We start from the raw sequence: 17,027 nt of genomic DNA, 5'->3' as shown, positions 1-17,027 counted from the left end.
AACTGATAAATACTAGAGAGACTGCAAGAGAAATTGAAAATAAACTTGAAAATATGACTCTAATAGCTAACCAGTTTGGACAGTTCTATGGAAACTTAGGAAAGCAAGTTCAAGCCACAAAGATTTAAAATGTAACAGCAAGAAAATCAGATTCTCAGACTCACTAAAACATAAGACAAAATATTTGTTTTGACTGAAAGATCTCCCAATATATATATTTTCAAAAACTTTACTTACATAACATGAATTTGTGTGTATTATAACTTACATACCCTTTTTACTCTTGCATCATCCATCTTATCTCTCTCATGAAAGCCAATTGTCCTATATGCCTTACATATTTTGTCATTGGAAGTTCAGCTAGAAAAACAATCTCTAACAATTTTATTGTTCAGTTCCTGAAAGAATTCTGGTTTTCATTAAAAAGAAGACCAGTAAGAAAAGCTGCTTTTGAAAGACACTCTGTATGGTACCACAGACTGACATTAGGTACCTAAATGAAGCCCATGGCAAGAGTAAATCATAGCACATTTGCATCATCAGTCACTAGATATTTGCAACCAATTGCTATGGAATTAAAGCCTCTGATACCATCTAAAGTGCAGACAGTGAGAACATTATAAAATCACCCATTCAATCACTTTCCCTGTGTTTTTAATTAGCTAAAGTGACATAAGGAGGGGCTATCTCTGGCATTGGGAAGCAGCATATATAGCCAAGCCACAGCTTTTGTGGTTCAGACTAGGACCGAGGCTTATTCCTAAGAAACTTTAAAGATTATTTTTTATAGTAAGTGATCATGTGATATTTTGGATGTAAAACCTTTCTTTTTTTTCCCTCCTCATATCAAATTCCCGGTCCTGCCAAAAAATTAGTTTGTTACTTCAGGAGTTTTTGTATCGACTTAGCAAGACATAGAAACAGGACATGATAAAGCAATTATTCGAAGTGTAACAGCTGAACATACATGTAGTTGAGGTAAAAGTTTGCTGAGATACGTCCTTAGTCTGCCCTTTCATGCATTGTCTAAACGAGACTCTGCTTAACACAGTGACACTTTTCTTTTACTCTGCTCACAGGGAGGCAATCAGGACAAAATAATATACTTGTAGTATGTTATACTTACATTATAGCACTTATATTACACATATAGTAGCTTGCAATGGGGAGTATTAATGGTATTGAATAATTTTCTGCATGCATTATTTTCAAGCAGTGCTGTCTGCTGAGAATAGCATTAGCCAGGGCTGTAACCCCCAATACCTCCTTTGCCAGGTGCCTGAAAATTCTTTTTTAATTTTTATGCTTATTCTCATCTGAAAGGCAGCTTTTATTGAAAAATTAGAGGGTGGAATATATCCAGCTGTTTCTTGAGTTATGCAAGGTTGGAAAAAAATACACTTTTCCTACTGTATGAAGAAAAAAGACTGTTGCCTTTCTCAGCACAAGTTGGAGCGCCTGCTCTGTTAGATTTGGCAAGTAAATTATTCTGCAACATTTACCTGATCATGCTGGGTGATAGAAATAAGAAAAAAAGTACATCAAGAACAACAATAACAACAATCACCACGCACAGTCATCCTCAATACGTGGGACACCTTCCCTCGGACCCCCGAGCTGCCAACCACAAGTTTTTCCCCTTCTAAAACACCCTTGAAAAGCCCAGAGTAGCTGTGGAGAAGGGTCCCCATGCGCAGCAGAGGCACCGCACGCCTGGTACCACAGGCTCCACGTGGAAAAGGGAGCAGAGCCGAAGCCCTGGCCCCACAGGCCTCACGTGTGGGCAGGAGGCAGAGGCAGGCGCCTCAGCGAGGAAGAGAAAGGCCCCGCCAGGGGAAGGGTGTGGTGGGACCCCTCACCCTCAGTAACTTGTTATTTCTATAGCTGTTCAGGAAAGGTTAGTCCTTGGCAGCCTGCCACTTCTGTGGGGTCGGCCACCAGCCTGCCCCGACCCGGGGTGGGCAGAAACCAGGTGTCCAAGCGCTCACTTTGCTCAGGCTGGAGAGCTCCGCTTTACTCTTAAACAAACCAAGAAATTGTTGTTGGCCCATGTGCTGGAAGAGTGAATGCTGGTCGGCCTGCAAAGATACAGAAAGGTGAAATGCTTTTCCCTTCCCCTCATGGGAAAGGAGTCAGCAGAAGTACTCTGCCCTATTTGGCCACCACACTTCCAGGCTGGAGTAAAGCAGAGATAGCCCTGAGGAGAGCAAAACTCCTCCATGGAAACTGCTCCGAGGTCCAGAAAACCTGACGCAGGAGGAAAGATTGAGCAAAGTGGAGTTGTTTAGGGGAAAGGATTGAGAGGACGCTTGATAACAGTCTTCAGCAAGAAAGACTGTGGACAGGAAAGGAACAAACTGTTTTCCAGGTCCTGTGTGGACAGGACAAGCAGTAACGTGCTTGAACTGCAGCACAAGAAATTTGGGGAAAATAGTCTTCTAGCAGAGAAGATAATAAAGGACTGGGCAGTTTGCCTTGGGAGGACATTATGGGTGATATATAAGAACAGGTCAGGTAAGCCACTATGAGGCATTGCTGGTATAACTGGTCCTTCCTTGGGCTAGGGCATGGATTTCACAACTTTCCTGAGGGTATAGGCTTGAAGATGTCATATGGGACAAGCTGAATATCATGGTCACACTACAAACCCTAAGACATCACATGTGAACGAAGGTCAGCAAAGACTGTGCCTGCTGACATGTCAAATGGAGTCACAGGCACTTCCAAGGAGGATCTTGGCTATTTGGTTCAGGCCCTACCAAGTGTGAAAACATTACCTCCCAATCCTCCCCTTGGCTGTTTCCAAGTCATTTACAGTTGTTTGGGAACAGATTCAAAGAGAGTCTCCCAGTCACTTCTGGGATTTCGCTGGCCTCCTTTTGTACAAGGGAGGAAGGAGTCTGGGAGAAGAAATCATCTTCTCACATCAGTTGTAAGAAATCACAGCTTTTTACAAGCTAGCAGAATTGTCTCATATCTGCTTCCAAAATCGGTTTAACAAGGAACCAGAGCATCTGTAGAGTAAGCAGAGCCCTGGGGTAGGAAAGAGCCTGCTTCTTATCTAAGCTAAAAAGGAAGACCTTAAAAAGGAAGAGACAGAGTCCCCTCCAACAACCTACCTCCTGAATGCACAAAGGTCAGGAGCCTTCTGGCCATCCCCAGCTCTCAGGTGAATGCTCTCCCTTGCCTAGCCCAAAGACCCCAGGAAACATTTGAGAAAGGGCCACCATCCTCTCCTTCCTGCTGGCCAGACAGCGTCCTCGCCCTGCATTCATCTCTGCAGGAAGCACATTCTGGTGAAGGCTGAAGTTTGAGGAATGCAGGCATGTTAATTATTAGAGCTTCAAAAGATACAAGTTCCACTGGGCTGAATTCCAGAGCTCTGAATTAAATGAAAACCTCATCTTGATCTCTCCTGGCCTGCAAAATGGGTTGTTAGTAGAAAAAAAGAAAGAGAGAAAGAATACACACAGAGGACAATTTAGAAGTATGAAACAAGAGCACACAGCTTTAGGATATGGGATCAGTATAAATCAAAACCTGTGTTCCCTAACACAAGCTTATGCTTTACCGCTGCTACAAAAATTCAACAGGAAGATTTCAGTATAATGTTTACATTGCTCTCCTTTAAAACAGATGTAGTCACATCTCCCTTTTTCCTGCTCTTCCTGTGTCATGACTGTGCTGGGTAGTGGGTGTCACTCAGATTCTGAAGCACATAAGCAAAAAAGGACCATTGCCAAGTATTTTAGAACAGCGAGAGCAGCCCTGTTTGTAGTTTCCGCCTGTTTCTGCCCTGCATTTTTCAGGAGAGTATATGAAGCTGTCATGCTACTGATTGCCTCCCTCTCTGTCTGAGCGACCCTGCGAGCAAAGTAGGAAAACCAGCAGATGTGCTCTACCCCAGCTGCTCAAAAGCTGTGATTCCAGATGTCAGAGGTGGGAAGGGGAGCAGAAGTTATTTCTCCATCTCAACCTATTCGGGTGGTACAGCGCAATCCAGGACAAATACAGCTGGAAATGGGCTGTCCTACCCAGATTCCTGCTGTGACACACATGGATAAAATAAGCCTGTTTAGATTATGATTAAGGATCAGACGGCTCACCCAGTCAATCACTAGCTCAGATGGTATCCAATGAAATACTGGGTGTAGGCACAGGGAGAAACGGAGGGATAAATTCTCTCCCGAGAGCTCAGACCACAAGCCTAGCCATCATCTCTGTTAAATACTATGGAAAAGAGTAAAATATCACACCGTGCCCTGAAAAACAGTTTTCCACTGGGTGAGAGAGGAAATGCTGTAAAGACTGACTCAAGCATGGAGACATGCCTACTCTCTAGTCCAGACAAAGGCAAACTTCTCCTTTCTAGACCACAGCACCCACAGTTTGAGTGTCAGAAGGTGTCTTCAGGCCTTTCCATGCACTAGACACCCACTTCATTTCATGCACTACTGAGATGAAACAACAGCCGTTTCTAGAAGTTAAAACCACTACTATTCACTGCTGTCTTGAAGTTTCTCATGACAGCTGCAGCGTGTGTTGGACTGGATTTGGTACAATTTGCAAGCCACAGCTTCTAACTCTAACTTTCTAATCTGCTGGATAATCTTGAACAGGTCACATCAGTCCTCTGTACCTCAGTTTCCCAACCCGAGAACTGGAGTTAATGCTACTTATCTTCTTGAAGCCCTTGGAAATGGATAATTTAAAAGCTCTGGACATCATTAATAGCTTATTTCCCAAGCTGTCTTTAAAATTGCTACTGGTCCCTCATGAAAACTATTCAGTTCATTTTAAAGAAAAGTCAGGAAATTGCCAGTATCTTAGGCTCTGCGCAGATGAGACAAAATCCAAGAGTAAGAGACAGTCTTCTGAAAATCCTGAGTTTCTCATTTAAAGAAAAAACAGACAGCCCAGACCCCACTTCTGATCTCACTGGTGATGACTAATTCCCAAGAGTTTCCCAGCACCCAAACAACACAGGGTTCACTCCGAGTAGACAGAAAGTTAGAGGGAGGTCGCTCTGGGATGTATGAGAGAAAAAAAATCACGGATATTATGCATTCAACATGTTCCAAAAACAATCAAGATGAAAAATGGCATTTCAGCATAGCCAGGAGTTCAAGCACTGCAAAAGCACGATTAAAATGTACATTGCTGCTGCCTCACTGAGGCAACGCATCAAAGGATACACACCAGTTTTACATCACTGACTTTAACGTAGGCATTGATATATCCCGGCTGTGTTAGGCCTATCTCTTTATGACTTCACCTTTACAACCTAAATACATACACAAAGTGCAGAAGGTTGTTTCAGTGGACTGTACCAAACAACAGCATACGGTAGTGGACACTATGTGTTTGCCTGAATAATCATTTACACAATTATGAATGAACGTGCAGTTGTGAAAACCAAAACTCTGTACTTTGCATTTATCATTTTAGAATAAGGCTGAAATGGAAATTACCTGTTCTACAGCACAAATGCACGCTATGAGGGTTAAACACTGGGGTTAACTAAGAGCTGATGGCAGCAGTCCTGTGAACACACAAAAAGAGGAGGATACAAGCATCACCTTGCAAACATATCCACCAATGTGCACATAACACTGAAAAATGGGAAATGAACCAACAAATCTTCTGTTATGGGAAAAAGTTGGAGCCAGGGTTTTCAAAGCTGCAAAATATTCTTTTCTTTGACAATCTGGAATATTCACTGCAAGAACTCACCTTTGAAATGCACAAGTGTTTTTTAGTCCAATTTCCTTCCAGATTGCAGCCTACACGACCATTCTCTGTGTGCTCACCTGTGTATTCATTACAAGTTCGTAATGAAATTCCCAACCAGCTTTTTCAGTGGTAGCACTGTCAAAGATGTCTGAATTTCTACTTGCTTCCTGAAAGCAGAAAGATGGGTAGCGATGCCATCAGAGTCCTGGCTCTGAGAAAATTTGCAGTAGTGAGTTCATGATCTGAGAGAAGCCCCCTGGGAGCAAACCCTTATATAAACAGCCCAGTGATGGGAAAAGCTTTGCCTGGGGCTCACATCCTCTTAGATAGTGAAAGTCAATCACCCATGAGACAAAAATCCATAGGAAACCAGGCTTCATTAGTTCTGCTGCCACAAAATTTCTTGCTTGACAAAATGGCTATTCCAGGACTTTTTGCAAATGGCATTTTACTGTTGGTATGTGGAAGTCTGACGTTCCTCCCCTTTCTTAGTAAGCACTTCTCTTCAATAAATTGTGTACCTTGCTCACCAAGAACCACAGTCTCACTGGCAAAAGCAGAGACAAATAAAACAGCAACCCTACAAGAAACCCGAAGTAGAGTTAATCGAATGCTTGTGCAACCAAGCCATGACAGGAATCGACTGAGACTAACAAAGAATGAACAGTTTAACTTACCAGTCTTCTTAACCAGCAAGTGAAGCCTGAATGTTAGTAAGCAGATTTCTAGTAGCATGTGGAGAGAAAAAAAAAAAAAAAAAAAAAGCTCCTCAGACTTTTCAGCAGTATATTGCTGAATTTCCACAGTGGTTTTACATGCCAAAACTCTGAAGCCAGATTCATTATGAGAGAGCCAACTTTGAAAATACAGTCAAGAAGAACAAGTCCATTCGATGTCTGAAACCTGGACTCTTCAAAACTGAGGCATCCACAGCCATCAGAGATTTTATTTCTAAACATGGGCTGTGTATACACTCTTTTGCTTATTTAGATTTCTTATTCATCTTGGGAGAGAAGGAAACGTAGTCACAGAAGTCCCTCTGTGTCCTGGAGAATGGTCACTCTCCAAACACTAAAGCAAATAACAGAACTGGAAGAGTCGATCTGTGGAGTTCTAAACTTCACACAAACACACAACAACAAAGTTTAATGCCCTTAAAATCTTTTGATATTGTGATTGTACCAGCATTCACGCACACACAAAAAACAAACAAAAAAGGTCCCGGAGACTCTGGCCAGACTTCAATATTTTGGGATCTCCAGGATTGTCAGGCTGGAAGGTTTAGTAGCTTTCTTCCCTGGTGGTCTCCTGGTGTGAATTTTTGCTTTCAGGGTTGCTTCAGGATGCAGACTAGAGACTTTAAAGAAAACACCCCAAATTCACCTCAAACCAAGTGGCCAGCAACCATAAGCCTCACAGGGCTCTGGCTCCAAAGCCTCAGGAAGGAGGAGGCTGAAGGTGGCGGTGGTCCCAGCTGTGAAACACGAGCACTGGCGCGGGCAGACGCTGGGCCGTGGCGCGGGAGGGCAGCTGCTTGAGGAATCCTCTCCTGCCCCCGCGCCTCTGACAGCGGCGCTTACTCCTTCCTCACCTTCTCATCACGTTTTTGAAAAGAAACCCTGGTTTAGAAAGCACTGCAGTCACACAGATGTATATTAAACCAAGTTGTTTAGATTAGTCCTATGTCGGTACTGTTGTTGGTTAGCAAGAGGGGACAGGAACACACTTCTTACACTGCAGCCAGATTAAAATTTAATGGAGAATTATATTTTCTTTACCCCTTTTAAGCCCTATTTAAATCATCTCTCTTATCTACATCTTTCTCCTCTATCCCATTCACTTTCACCAGTGGACTTCACCAAATCTCTTTCTTTGCACATAGAAGTTTATTCAGCTTCTACCCTCACTTCCAGTAACACTGGGGCCGCTTCCAGCATATTCCTCTACTATGGGACCTTCTTTCCCTATTTAGCCACGACTTTTAAAAATCTAATTTTAAATTCTGCCCATCTAGCTTTTATCTGACTGGCGCAATGAAAGAAAGCAGAAAGCTGCTGGGTGTGACATGGGGCACAGGAGAAACAGCGATGTTGGGAAGAGACATTGAACATACAGGCATCCTGCAAAGGCGAGACATACGCTTTTTTTTTTTTTTTTTTTTCCTCATTTTGCATGCCAGAACTATCCTCTGGCTAACATAATGCTCTGACCCAGAGGCAGGTTTCTATGCCCTGGGCAGAGCTGACTGGTGTCATTCCAATTAAATGCAATTCTGCATTTCATGGAGCTATTTAGAGTGGGGATTTTAACCTGGGTTTCTACCCTCCCAGATGGTGACCGACTCCTAGAGGATATCCATATACCTCTCTTCGGTGGTAACAGATCATTCATCACGTCCTTTTGCAGCTATTCCCCTTTATATTTGATTATTTTCTCCTGTTTTGTCTCTAATCAGGCTTCCTTGCCTGCAAATGGTTAATGACCACCAGAACCATCCCCTGCTAATCTCCATGGCATCTACGCATCATTACTCTTTGACTGTTAAGTCCCTCAGCTATGTTTCAAGCCATGTGATACTGCATACATTTAAGCTGATTTCAAAGTTTGTATACGCATGCCACACTCCTCCGCTGATTTGGTCATTAGGCAAAAATAAAGCAGTTGAATGTTACGAGGTCTGTCAGTGACACAAACAAGGCCAGAATGGAAGTAGCTACATGTGGGCACAAGTTCATTGAGAAGGGAAATGATCCGCAAGAGTCAGGCATCCCGGGAAACATGAGTTAGGGGTAAGTGCTCCAAGGCAGCTATCTGATCCTGCTCATTCCGGGATATCTGGGGCCTTGAGCCTCTGATTTTTCCCCCGCCTTGTATGTCTGTAAATAACACTTCTGACCATGAACCACCCTGCATCTGGCATTGGGCTGCTTATGCCAAGCTGACTACACCCTTCCCCTGGGGTGCAGGGGGTCATGAATCACGATAAACACAGCAATATAGGAATTTCCCACATTATAAAATGATTGTTTACAAGTGATTACTCCAAAAACATTTCAGCAAAAAAAGTCAATTAGATGCACAGACATGATAATTAGGCTGTAGCCGCTACCAGTTATCTCCTTACCGGGCACGCTAAGGTTTCCTTTATTCCTTTGCTGCTTTTGTCTCTCCAAGGAAGCTTAACCCTCTGCAACCCTACCAGAAGGCCAAACATCGCGTAAACACCCTGCCCCTGCAGCACAAAACTCTAATTCAGCTCCCTCCCTTGCTCCCTAGTCAGAAACTAGCCAAGAGGGTGCCTTGTGGGCTATATCCGTCCTGCTTACTAGCTGGAGACTAGTCAGACCTGGAGAGTATCCAAACTATTCAGTCTTGTCGCCCTCCCTTATGCAATCGCTGCATGCTCCCATGGGAAGCAGCCTGCGGCTGGGATGCAGCACTCGTGGGTCTGCACGGCCTCCTGTCTGCATGCGGGTGGACAGTAAAGGCAGAAACACCATCTGCAAGAGGTGAGGAGGCTCCTCCACCCTCACCAGGGAAGTATTTAGGAGTTCCTTTGGACATATCTTAAAAATACCCAAAGCACAAAAATAACTTGTGCCTGAAGGTCAGCTAAAATGAAATGGTCCAAATGGTGCTGGAAGTACTGCAGCCAGGAGGAGGGGCTGGTGTTTATTTCATGATACCTTCCGTAGGGCTCAGCCACTGCTTCTGCCCACATCCAGGGATACCAGGAAGAGATTTCGGGAGGTCAGACATTGCAGACCTCCTCCTTGCCATACGGGGACTAACCACAACGGGACACAACAAGGGTCTGCCCAAAGTTCTGCACCATAACCAGGCGGCCTGAAAACAGAGCTAGAGAACACAGGAGCAGTAACCTCCGCTGCCCGTCAGTGGCTGGAAGGCCCCAGCTGTCACTGAATTTGCAGGCTCCCTTCAGAGAAGGCTCTCAAGGCCTGGCTGCCCCAGTGGTGCTGGGATCCGTGCGTGGAACATAGGACATGTGGGACTTCAGGCGTGCGTGAATTTCAGATTTCTATTTCCTCCTACAAACTAAACCCCATTACATTTCTCTAAAGATATTCTGGGTAATAGCATTAGCGCTGTACAGCTGCAAGTGGCTTCTTAGACTTCATATAGAAGTTCCATCTGCTGTAGTCACCATCTGCTATATTCACAAAAAAGTACAGTATATATAAATAACACTAAAGTGGAGATAGGAGCTGACTAGAAGAAAGCAAAAGATCAAATCTTTTTCTGTGAGGGGAGAAAATTCATTAATTTTAGTCATTGCAGCTTATTAGCAAGTTTGATTAGTTTATGGTTCCCATCTTTTTAACCTTTTTGTTTGATTTGCTCCCTTATCGGCTATTTAGAGACTAAGCACCTTCGAGAACAGGTTAATCCTACCTTGTCCTCTATCATGTTTCTTGTCAGGATTCCCAGTATCTACTTGTTCCTCCAGCTATGGCCTGTTTGTGCTGCCAGGGCAGCAAGCTCCTCGCAGCCACCTTGGGGACATCTTCCACACATGCAGCTACGCACAGCGCCCAGTACCTCCTAGGTCACCCCCAAAGCCCCTTCCCTTTCCTGAGGACTCACCTCACCTCTCCCGTACCTGCTCACAGAGGAGTCACAGAAGCTTGTGCGTAAACTGTCAGTGCTCAGATGTTCTTGTTCCTCCGCCTATTTGGCAGTCCTTGGATGGTGATTTTCTGGGAGCAAGACCTGTGTTCTGCAGCAGTGCCTGTGCTGGTCAGACTAACCGGGCCAGGGCCCAGGCTGGGCCAGTCCATCCCTCACACTGGATGAGCCTCTGGCATGGTTGTGCTCCAGGCCAGCTAACGCTCCCTCAGGCACAGCTGGGACATCAGCCGGGACATCAGCGGGGACGAGGGACCATTCCCACGTAGAGTGACCGAGGCCAGTCTTGTCTGGGGGAAAAGAGCATTTGGCAGAGTGCTTCCATGGAGCAGGGAAGAAGAGCAGTTAACAAGGAGGGTTAATGTGAAGGATGGTGACTTAGGGTAACTCAGAGGCAGCAGAGCTGGCGGCTGCAGAACTTGCCCTGCTCACAGGGGCTGAGCCTCCTCCTGCCCATTTCCATGGCTCAGGAGGCATCAGGGTGGCCAAGACCCTCCTGGTGTGGGGCCAGTAGAGCTGTTATTCACTCCTAAAAGCCCCTCTGAGGCCAGAGAGGAGTAGGAGCCTGGAGATGAGCTGCTGGTTGTTCCAGGGCCTTGGAGAGAAGAAGTGGTGGTAAAAAATATAAGGGAAAAAGGCACAAGCAGAAGCAAGAACACTTCTGCATGTTCTCTGCTGTCAATAAACCCTAGAGCTGACACAGCTCTCGCCCAGTGCCTGGTACAGTGCTCATCATATTCCAGGGATGCCTCTGACATTAGCACATGGGGCTTTTGCTGCTACTCTGTGATAGAGACAATCAAAAAACAGCAGGGACGAGGAGACTGTGTATATGTTCTTATCTAGATTTTGCTTTTAAATGAGGAAAAAATCAGAAGAATAATGCAAATCTCTCTTAACTGGGATTCCTAGTCAAATCATTCGTACAGCATCCTTTCCGATCCCTGGCAGAAAGCTGAGCTTGGCCATCTGCCCAAAAGCATTTCTCAAACCCTTCCATCTCTTGACTAAAATATAGTCAATATTTGAGAGAGAGGTTCACAAAACAATATTTACACCCTTGCCCTCATTCTGCCACAGTTCAACACCATTTCCAGAATTGTGCTGAGATCATCGATGGTATCATGTGCAAACAAGACAGTAAATTATAAAGCCACATTAGCATCATTCGCCTTTAAAAGGCACAAAACCACACATATGCACTCACACATACGCAATTTTGCCAAGCAGCAAAGGGCAAAGTTGTTTTTAGATTTCTGTCAATAGATGCACGAATGCTTGAGGATGTTTATAGATTTAAAATATCTAATGTTATTTGAGAGTTATCTTCTTAAATCTCTACTTGTTTTTTTAATTATTATTCCAAATAAGGCCTGAATTATTTATGAAGGCTAAACGTATTCAAGCTTGTAGAAAGGCGTATTTGAGGTCTGATAATATCATACTCAAATCTAAGTTAGAAGAGCCACTACTTGCTTGAGCAATGATGCTCAAAAAGCTGCTTGTTATTGTGCTCTCACACTAGTGGGATTCTGATCCCACTCTGACAAATCTATATGTACACAGGTAACTTCACTGCATCCAACAAAACTGGTAAAGCAGTCGGGCTGACATGCAGAGCAAGTGTGAGAGCTGGGGGCTGCTGCAGGAGCCCCTGTTTAAGGAGTATTCTTTATGCTACCCGTGCTGAAGAGGGTAGAAAGACCATTTCACAGGGTTTCTCAGGGGAAGTTCATGGCCTCTGTATTTGACAGATCAGAATAACACTGCTGCTCCATTCCTGAGGTGCTGATGCAATATTTTCACTAGAGCTCTGGCAGAGAAAGTCCAAAGGAAAAAACCTAGATTAAATTTCAGTGACGATAAATCAAATCCCAAATGCTTAAAACAAAGAACTCAAACAATTGCTTTCCTGCATAGCCCTAACCTAGCCATCCCATAATATAAAAGCCATTTGTTTTCACTGATGCAGAGCCTTGTAGAAATGTCATTACAGCAAGAAGCACAGCCAGGGAGGATATCAAGTTTTCCTTTGGATTTATGTCTTGGAAGGCAAACATATTTGCAGTGATCCAGAACATGCACAAGTAGCATGAAACAACATATCCCAGTTGCATCCATCGCTGTCACAGCAAGCTGCCTTCCCTGCCTGTCTGGTACTATAACAACCAAGTAGACCCTGATGAAAAACCATTTGCAATGTGCAAAATAGTTTATAGTACAACTGTATGAGAAAATATCAGGAAAAAAAAAAGGTCTAAACACCCACAGGAATTACGCTATGTATATATTCATGGGATTAATAAACTAATTTGTCATCTCCTTCCAAGGCTCCCTGGCCCCATTCCCTGAGCCTCTATGTGAAGTATCAAAGTGACCACTCAGCTGAAGGGACTGGCAGCAAAACACCCTAGGGTCTAACTGCATTTCATAAATTACAAATCCTGTCTCAAAAAAAAAAAAAAAAAAGGCCATTTACAAAACTGACATCTCTCTCATCCATTTAAACTTTATAGAAATAGTGACCTCTGAATAGAAGTTCTAAAATTTTGCCTCAAACAGAAATTTTGCTGTGGATCGATAAAATACTATGAGAACTAGTGTTCTAGATGGACATCACCTCAAACAGCAGAACATCTCAGATTGCTTTATCTGGAAGTGGGAAAAGAGCAGCTACATAACTCTGATAGGCAAAAGTAGCGCATGAGTATCTCTGTAGATCTGAAAGTTGCAGTGCTCCATTAGATCCATGGCAATGGGTAACAACACAAAACACTTGGTACAACCTGAAAGATGGAGGTAAGGTATAATAGATTTGGGATGCCGAGGGATGAAGATACACAAAGAATTAAGCTCATGAGATTCAAATCTTTCTCCTTGGAAAAATCCTAATACATTAGTAGCAATAGTCATGATTAGTAGTTTGCTGTAAGTTTGCTGTAGTTCCAGTCTACTACTGGAAACTACTGAGACGCTAAGCTATATCCCAACGAGTAAACCAATATGTGGAAGCAACTGTGGATACCACACTGCCTGCGACATCTCCGGATCATGTTTTAACACCAGGCACACTCAGCACTGTTACTGTTTTACTTCATTTTATGGAGGTCGAACTTTTTATTATATATGTAGGTTATTTTTTCCCCCATGAATTTATACAGGACTCAATATAAATTCGGTGTCTGAAACTGCTTTTTAAGTGCTTTTATATTAAGTCTTTTGCATCTGCTTTGCTCCCATATCAGCTTCCTTGTAGATTGATATAGCAGAAAAAGCCTTTGTGGGGCACAGACCAAATGCAAGACATACTTCAGCTACAAACAGCTGTATTCAGCATGACAATAATTTGGCTTTGTGTTAAAAATTACCAAAATCATCTTGTTCAGGAGCTCCTCAAGCTTATGAACTGTTTCCTCATTTTTCAGAGGGAAAGTGCACACCGGCTGAGACTACGCTCACGATGCCTGGTATTAGGGCTGCGTAGAATTTACAGTCAAATTACAAGCCTCTAAAAATAGGAGATGATAGCGTTGACAATAGCAAAACCTGAGCACTGCACGATGGGCAGCTATAAATACAACACATCAAAAAATCCTAGGTATGGCTGGAGGCTCCCCAAGCAGACAGGATCGCTCGAGACCATATGGGCTGTTAGAAGCCCTACAGAGCACTGGCATTTGCACCTGCAGTGCAGCTCGGTCCACCCTGAGCTGCTGCCAAGCTCGGATTTACCTTTGCTCTCCAGCTGTACCTGTTACCTCTGCTCGGCCTGGTGGAGCGCTCTGGCCACGAGCTGGTTTAGTCCGGTTGTTTGCGGCTCAGTCCTTCCCTCAAGGCAGGACATGTGGCCTCGCATGGCTCTCACACTGGTGCCAGCAGTTGCAGAGGGCTCGTCCCGTCTCTACACTGTGCCTCTCCCTGCACAGTCTGGGCTGTCAGGCAGGGGCTCCCAGAACTCCTCACCCTCACGAATGCAGACACCTGCCCTCGGGCTCATCCCCAGCGGGGCCGAGCCAACATGCAGCTCCCGCACTGAGGAGCTGTCCCATCTCACAGAATGGCTGAGGTTGGAAGGGACCTCTAGAGATCATCGAGGCCCACCCCCCTGCTCCAGCAGGGACACCTAGAGCACGTGGCACAGGGTGGCATCCAGGTGGGTTTGGAAGATCTCCAGAGGAGACCACAACCTCTCTGGGTAGCCTGTGCCAGGGCTCTGTCACCCTCACAGTAAAGAAGTTCTTCCTCACATGGAGATGGAACTTCCTGGGTTTCCACTGGCACCCGTTACCCCTTGTCCTATCACTGACCGCCACCCATCTTCCCTACTGTCACCCCTCAGGTACTTGTACATGTTGGTCAGATTTCCTCTCAGGCTTCTCTAGGCTAAACAGACCCAGCTCACTTAAGTCTTTCATCATCTCACTACAGACTCCCAACTTTTTCCACGTCTCTGTAAGCCACTTTCTACGATAATTGCTACCTTAAGGGCTCTCTCCTACCTCAACTACCTGGAAGTCTTATAAAGGCCTTAAAGAAAGGAGGAAGAGGCATAGGGCCTCTTCCTCCCCCCTACCCATAAGTACTAGGAATGGACAAAATGGAGACACTGCGGAGCAGAAACTCATCAAGAACTATAAAAACTGGGGGTGCTTTTTTCAAAGGGAAGGATCTCTAGGTCCCAAAATTGGCAGGTAACCCCCTGCAATTGAGGGATTTATGTATAGTCAGGCAAGCAAACTCAGTGTCAAGAGACACTGGAGAGGGGAACATGATCACAATTCACCCTATTGCAAAATAACCTTTTGGCAAGGAGCAGAAATCCCTGGGGAAACAGAACCCCAAAAGTTAAGTAGGATGGGAGTCTCTTTGAAGTGGAAGGAATGACTCTGCTTAAGACAGAAAGAATTCAGTGTTCACTTAGGGGTGACACAGTGGAAAGCTACTGAATCATAAGAGCTAACTTTAAATGCGACTCACAAAAATTAGCTGCTTCTCTACAGAAGTGATGTCAGTAATGGGCTAACTCGCAGTTGCCAAGGCTTTCATGCTGCTAATCCGGGTTTTCCGTTGCATGACTCTTGGCTGGTATTTGTTTGCCTAGATTGTTAAATTGGTTTTTGGCCAAGAGCTATTGTAGTTGACTCATGGGGGTTTAAAATAAAAAGAGAGAGAGAAAAAAAAAAAGAAGGGATACGTGACATCACTGGTGATTAAAAGGTTCTTGGTGTGTTCAGAGAAAATATTCAGGTCAGGGTAAACTGGAAAGAGAAAAAAAGAACTTTCATACTTAGGTCAACTTGAAAAACAGTTCTAGACAGAAAGCAGAGTTACTTATCACCAATTTTTCAACCCAAACCACCCTGTTCTTACTGGGAGCCAAGTTAGGTTAAGATCAATATTAGTCAGCGCTTTAAATTTGTAATAGTTCTTTTATTTACCCCAGTATGGCAAGGCAGCGACTCATACTTGTCAATACCCAGCATCTGTGTCTTGCTCAGAGAGGCCAGGCTGAATACACACTCTTAGTTTTCTGGCCTTAACAACAAAACCGGAGGTTTGAAAGAGCCGAGGGGAGGCAAGGCGGCCGAGGGGACGCAATTTTGCTACTACATTCAGCCTATAAAGGATTTACTCTTCTATTAATGTATCTCAGGAATTAGTAGAATGTTTGTCTAATAATGCACCTACTATATGGGAGCGCATGCCTGAAAAAGCTACTTGTCAATTGATACCTATCTATTTATAAGTACTTTATAAGTACTGAATGGTGCAAAAGCTATCTGTATTACTCTATGGCAGTGGCTTTTGCATAATAGCAAATATTTTATTGTCATTTACATTGTGAAGCTTGCCAGCTTTACTTCTAACCCTTATCATATAATATGTATAGAATGGAGCATGCTACATCTGGCCTAATTTGCTTGAACCTTCCCCCCTCCCCCAGATATTACTGGCTCAGGAGTTCTCTGTAGGGGATAGGCATACTTTTATATGCACTTCTGTGCATAAAACACCTTAAAAAAGGCAAATAACTTAAGTAACTGCTATACATATCTGTATTAATTCAAGGTAAGTATCAAAATTGTAAGATTAAACATTCAAAGGTGAAACTCCTTTAAAGGTTTCTTTAAAAAATAACTAGTCACTTTGAAATCACAGCCTATCAATCCTGTAGTCCTCACTTGGATTCTTTAGTGGGAAGTATGCTGGAAATGCATGGAGAGTGCTCTGGCATATGTTCCAGTCTCTGCATTGCCCACTGCTTTTGTGGGCTTTACCTGCCTGTAAAGGTCTCATAACTTCAGTATTAACAACTCAGTTCTGTGACACACTCGTTTGATACATTTAGGGGTGTGTTTTGTGTCTATATACATACCCCCCCCCATTTATAAATACATGGTGAAAATTTTCTCCTGTTTAGAATAAATTTTCCTACCACATTTTAGTTTATTTTAAATTTCAGAGAACCCAAATTGTAACAATCAACTGTTGTCTTTTCCCCGTTTCATATGCACCCCTGGTACAGAGCTCCACATAAACACAGTTGAAATGAAGCACTTGTATATAATTTTAATTGGCATTAGCCTGAAAATAGCAAGTCTTTTTTTTGGCTTCCTCCTACCCCCAAAATACATTACGCCCATCTG

This window comes from Tinamus guttatus, unplaced genomic scaffold, assembly GCF_059628265.1.
Source record: "Tinamus guttatus ecotype Peru unplaced genomic scaffold, ASM5962826v1 Tinamus_guttatus_pri_ptg000208l, whole genome shotgun sequence".
In the NCBI taxonomy this organism is placed as follows: domain Eukaryota; kingdom Metazoa; phylum Chordata; class Aves; order Tinamiformes; family Tinamidae; genus Tinamus; species Tinamus guttatus.
Note: the sequence above shows the minus strand (reverse complement) of the source record.